Raw genomic sequence first — 6,300 nt, 5'->3', positions numbered from 1 at the left:
TGGCAGGTGGAGTACCCGCGGAAGGGGACCACAGACATTGCCGTGTCCGAGATCTTTGTCAGTCAGAAGGACCTGGTGGGCATCGTTCCTCTGGCTATGGTGAGTCCTGAGTTACCCTGCGCACTCCTGCATTCAGCCACCTGATTGCATCCTGTGTCCTTCCTATCTGTCATGGGATGTTTGCTGCAATGGTTTTGTGGAGTGTTTACTTTCAAAGTTTCTCATCTTCCCTCACTCTGGAAGTTGTTACTTTTCATTAGCCTAGACTTACTCAACTTTAGTCATGAAGTTTAGTCCAGCAAGTCACAATCATTGCCGGAGGTGGAAGTGAGCACCTGTGATTTTGAGAAGCTCCCCAGGTAATTTCAGTGTGCAGCCAGGGTTGGAAACCCCTAAGCTAAAAGGATGGTCAGCTTTGCCATCTTTCTGCAAACTTAGCTCCTTCCTGCTCCCCACGCCAGGCTTGAGATAGACACCCCTTCATCTCCTCTTTCCTTAGGATGATGGAGCTCAGTCAGCATTGAACTCTCAGAGGCTGTCACTGGGCTGCAAGGTCAACCTGAAATGTAGAAAGTAGATGAGTGACATTGGGCTTGAGTAGTACAGCACCCCCTATCTGACTCACAATGTGGCCACTCTTAGATTACTATTAGTAGTGTACACTGATGAGAACGTGTAAGCAAACATGCTACTTGTGTGAGTCATGTTACGAGAAATGGATTAATCAGGATTATGAGAAATGGATTATTCAGGATTCTTTGAGTTATAAAGGCTGCAATCACAACTCAACTTAAACTTGGCTCATGTAAGTTTAAAAGTCTAGAAAAGTGTTTCTCAAACATTATTGGGCATGCAGATCACATGTACATATTGAGTAGGTGCCCATCCTCACTTAGAAGGTCTGGGTTGGGTACTTATTTTTCAAAGCTCCTAAGCCATGTCAGCACGGCTGGTCTGCAGACCACACTTGGAGTGTGAGGGGCCCACGTGTGCAAATGATGTGGTATGGACAATGGCTTCTCTTCCTTTCTCAGCTCTCCTTCCTCTTTGTTAGTCACAAGGTGGCCCCGGCAATGCCATGCTGGCTTCTTCACAGCATCATGTCCATCAAGAAATGAGTGGAAACCTCATCGCCAATCACTCCAGCAAATCCTCTGGGACAGGGACTGATTGGAACTGATTGGCTTGGGTCATGAGCCCAACTTGAAGCCAATCACTGAAATCAAAAGGATGTGCTGGTCTTATTGCCCAGGCCTGGGGAATGTATCACCCTGGGGCAGGTGTGGAATCAGGTGAAGGAAGTGTAACAGCGGGTGGGACAGGTGTAGCATCAGGTGGGGCAGGTGTGAAATCAAGTGGAGCAGGTGTAGAGTCAGGTGGGGCATGTGTAGAATCAGGTGGGGCAGGTGTAGAGTCAGGTGGGGCAGGTGTGGAGTCAGGTGGGGCAGGTGTAGAGTCAGGTGGGGCAGGTGTGGAGTCAGGTGGGACAGGTGTGGAATCAGGTGGGGCAGGTGTGGAGTCAGATGGGGCAGGTGTGGAGTCAGGTGGGACAGGTGTAGAGACAGGTGGGGCAGGTGTGGAATCAGGTGGGACAGGTGTAGAGACAGGTGGGGCAGGTGTAGCCTCAGGTGGGGCAAGTGTGTAGTGAGATTAAGAGCCTGTGCATCATGGAAAAATCTGGCTTTCACTGAAACAAGGAACAGATACTGGTCAGAGAAAACAGCAGATGTCCACCCCAGAAGGTATCATCTACCACAAAGATCTGTAAACACTTTGAAGTTAGGGAATGATTCCTTTTGACTCTTTATGTCCTAGAACAGGGGTCAACAAACAACAGCCCATGGGCCACATCCAATCTGCTGCCCAGTTTTGTACACCACGCAAGCTAAGAATGGTTTTAACATTTTTAAATATCTACATTTTTAAGTGGTCCTGTCTAGCTACTTCATATGCTCAGTTCTGCCTCTTAGCTCATAAACTCGAAAATATTTACTACTATCTGGCCTTTTAGAGAGAAAATTTGCAGACCTGTGTCCTAGAGCACACACCAACGTCAGCTCTGGATTACAAGTGCTCAGTTTCTATCTTACCTATTTCAGAAGGATAAGACATTCGAATACTTTGAAAAGGAAAAGTCATCTTAAGAGTGTGAGATATTATAATGGTCCTTTTCAAGGGAGCACAGGTCTTCCTTTGATGGATATATTGTTATTACTGTGGTTGTTGTGTTTTTGTAATGCCTTTAAGGTAAAGTGAAGTGACTACTAATGTCTGTCCTCTTGTCAGGATCCTTTTGTTTGCAAGTAAATGCACATGAATTCAAATGAGCTTTATTCAAAAGTTCGTTGATTAACAAACATCTTTGCAGCACCAGCACAGAGCTCTGGGCTCCGAACCCTGGATTTGGGTGCTTGTGCAGTGATATGGTTTGGCTGTGTCCCCACCCAAATCTCATCTTGAATTGTAGCCCCCACAATTCCCACGTGTTGTGGGAGGAACCCGAAGGGAGAAATTTGAATCATGGAGGCGGTTTTCACCATACTGTTCTCATGATTGTGAATAAGTCTCACAAGATCTAGTGCTTTTATAAGGGGTTTCCCCTTCCACTTGGCTCTCACTCTCTCTTGCCATCGCCATGTGAGACATGCTTTTTGCCTTCCGCCATGATTGTCAAACCTCCCCAGCCACATGGAACGGTGAGTCCATTACCTACTTTCCTTTATAAATTACCCAGTCTCAGATATGTCTTTATCAGCAGCGTGAAAACAGACTAATACATGCAGTATCATCGTTCTGCATCCCCTGGGATGTACAACTTGACCTCAGCTATGCAAAGCAACATGGAAAATTTGAAAATAGATGAGGCAGTTTAGAGGAACTTCTATTCTCCTGTTTTCTGTATGCTCAAAGTTTTGGTTCAGAATAAGCTTTAGGACATTTATAACTAGGCAAAAAATAAACTTTTGTTGGAAGTAACTAGCTAATAAAACTGCAGCTTTGACTAGAAGATGAGAAATTAAAAAAAAAATACTGAACAAAAAGCAAATCCTGTGTTGTCTGTTAGCAGCCAGTGAGACAGCTGGTTAGATCTTTGAACAAATTAAGTATATTTTCCAAGTTGTTGATTGTTTTAAAGAAGACAAACTTCAGAAAGGTGAAATAGGGGTTTAACAGATGGAAAATCTGCCTTGCTGGGGAAGTTCTCGCCTTAAAATCAAACCTTCTGAAGCTCCTTTTTAAATCCAAGGAGAGAGCCATGGACGGGAGGATTCAGCCCCAGCATTCCCCCCTCACCTACTGCCTCTGACTCCCCCTGAGTAAAGGCAATGGGAAAAGCAGGGAGAAGTGCTCTCAACTCTCCGCAAAGCAGACCCTGCAAGTGAAAGCCACCTGAATCTCACTTGCCGGTCCCTGGGCACTGTTTTATTTGGAGAGCACTGGTTCCCAAGGCCACCGTTTTGCTCATCCTGCCTCCAGGCTTGTTGGCAATGAGACTCTTGCCTTGTGAGGGCAGGAAAGCTCCCAGTCTTAGCTCCACGGCCCTCCTGCCAGCACCCACATCTCCCTAATCCCCTCCTCCCTGCCCTGGACCCCACTGTGCCGGTGTTAGGCTTGGGCGTTGGGGTGAGAGAGGTATCTGAATGGGAGGACCAAGGCCACTTTCTTACATAAAGCTTTCGGAACTACAAAGTTAGTTTTGGGACTAACAAAAACGTTGGCAGTTCAGTTCTTCTTCAATGTAAGGAAAAAGTGTTCACATCCCAAGTTGAGGCCACATAAGTGGAGGCCAGGCACAGATTTCCATGTGATAGTTTCTGTATGTCAGTGGCTGGAGTGGTGGTCTCTTTTTAAGAATAAATGGATAAGGCCAGGCATGATGGCTCACACCTATAATCCCAGCACTTTGGGAGGCCAAGGCAGGAGGATTGTTTGAGTACAAGAGTTCAAGACCAGCTTGGGCAACATAGTGAGACCTTGTTTCTCGTACCAAAATTTGGTGTGTGTGTATATATATATGTGTATATATATATATATATATATACACCAAAATTAGCCAGGTGCGGTGGCATACACCTGTAGTCCCAGCTCCTGGGGAGGCTGAGGTGGGAGGATCGCTTAAGCCCAGGAGTTGGAGGCTGCAGTGAGCCATGATGGTGCCACTGCATTCCCAGCCTGGGCAACAGAATGAGACCCTGTCTCAAAAAAAAAAAAAAAAAAAAAGGCGGGGGGAATAAACAAACCGCAGAATTCATTCAACCTCACACTAAGCTCTGCAGGCATTCATTGCTGTACATCCTCAGAGGACAGCAGTCAACAGACAAAGTTTGCCTTCCTGCAGGTACACTCTAGTGGAGTGACAGACAGCAAACAGGTAGATACTGCCTAAGGCGAGGTCCAGGTAGTGGTCAGACACTGCTGTCAGACAAATCAAGGAGGGCAAGGGGATGGGGTCTAACTGATTTCTAGCTCTATTAATGCCATGGACTTTCTTCCTACTGCTTATTAGAAATTTAAAAAACAAAAATCAAAGAAACTAAATTTTAGGCATGAAACTCTAGAGAAGGCAGTAACCACTAATTTTGGCAGGTGTAGGAAGAAGTTCTTTGCCCCTGGGACTGATATATTTAGTCTGAAATTAAATTTCCTGAGAAGTGGTGAGATTTACCTGGAATTTTGAAAAGTTTCAAATCATTGCCATTTTTCATCCTTTGCAAACACATTATGAAATCATTTTCCTTGACCCCTGAAACTTGATGGTAATTTGGGTTTTTTTTCTTACACAGAGCTTTCAAAATTCCTAGAACATGTTCCTATCTCTCTGCATAAAATCAAATTAAAAATAAAGTGGCCATCAGTAGGGCTGTTTAAAGGAGAGATTGCTACTTGTTCTTGCATCTGCAAAATGATGATCTAATTCTCACCTCTCTGGGGTGTCATGGAGATTCATTAGGGCTTGAGAGATCCTTGGAGCCCCTGGATGAAGCACGCAGCTAGAAAGGATGATCAGGAAAAAGATGGCAGTGGACCTTCTCCTGTGACTGGTTTGCCCTTCCAGACCCTTCTGGGCTCTGCTCTGGGCCCTGGGGGCTGGCCCTTGTGAACTACAGCCCCCAGGCTCCCTTGCCCTCTGGCTGCTGGAGGGCTTTAACCAGTGGGAGGCACCAGAGAGAACTGGAGGGAAGGGGTTGGATTATGCCCACCCTCCCAAGAAAGCAGGTTGAAGTCCTAACCCCTGGTGTCTGTGAATGTGACCTTATTTGGAAGTAAGATCTTTGTGGATTTACTGAAGTTGAGAGGAGATCATGCTGGATTTGAGCGGAGTCCAAATGCAGTGACTGGTGTACTTACAAGGAGACAGAGATTTGAACATGGAAGATACAAGAAGAAGTCCATGTGAGGATGGTGACAAAGACTGGAGCATCCAATAGCACCCAGGAGCCAAGGGAAGCAAAGAGTAGCTGGCAACACGCCGAGTCTAAGAGAGCAGCAAGGACGGGTCTCCCTTGAGCCTTCAGAGGGATTGTGTTGCAGCTGACACCTTGATTTCAGACTTTCAGACTGAGGAACTATGAGAGAATCAGTGTCTGTTGTTTCAGCCTCCATCCGTGGTACTGTTTCGGGAGCCCTGGGACACAGTGCATCCCCATCTGCCAGGCCTGATGTGTGTCTTGTGGGGGTGAGGTCCTCAAGCATCTCAACTGCCTTGCCCTGCCCTTAGGCCTTGGGGTAGAAACAGCTCCCAGCTGGGACTATCATGGGGTGCTGCACCATCCCTGGCTATTTCCCTCCATTATGCCCACAGCTTTATGGCTCAGCCTTTACAACACCCCCTCCAGTTAAACCACCTGAGCAGACTGTCTGTTCCAGCCAGAACCCTGAATGATCCCGGAGAGCTAAATGCTGCATGCTCCTTCTAGACTCTCTTTTGCTGAGAACACACCATTATCCTCAAAATATATATATTTGGGCTGGGCACGGTGGCTCACGCCCATAATCCCAGCACTTTGGGAAGCTGAGTTGGGTGAATCACCTGAGGTCAGGAAGTCTTGACCAGTCTGGCCAACATGGTGAAACCCTATCTCTACTAAAAATACAAAAATTAGCCAGGCATGGTGGCACATGTCCATAGTTCCAGCTACTCAGGAGAATGAGGCAGGAGAATCACTTGAACTTGGGAGGCAGAGGTTGCACTGAGCCGAGCGAGATGGCACCACTGCACTCTAGTCTGGGTGACAGAGTGAGACGTTGTCTCAAAAAAAAAATATATATGTGTGTGTGTGTGTGTGTGTGTGTGTGTGT

At 46.5% G+C, this 6,300-nt stretch overlaps 1 protein-coding gene across 1 annotated transcript in view; it reads left to right on the top strand.

The window, feature by feature from the left end:
* The window catches only part of TMEM132C (transmembrane protein 132C), a 321,687-nt gene that overhangs the window by 200,956 nt on the left and 114,431 nt on the right, over nucleotides 1–6,300 (top strand). The window lies entirely within an intron of this gene.

Source organism: Colobus angolensis, unplaced genomic scaffold (genome assembly GCF_000951035.1).
Source record: "Colobus angolensis palliatus isolate OR3802 unplaced genomic scaffold, Cang.pa_1.0 Scaffold115, whole genome shotgun sequence".
NCBI lineage: Eukaryota > Metazoa > Chordata > Mammalia > Primates > Cercopithecidae > Colobus > Colobus angolensis.
Note: the sequence above shows the minus strand (reverse complement) of the source record. Positions and strands in the feature narration are given on the sequence as shown.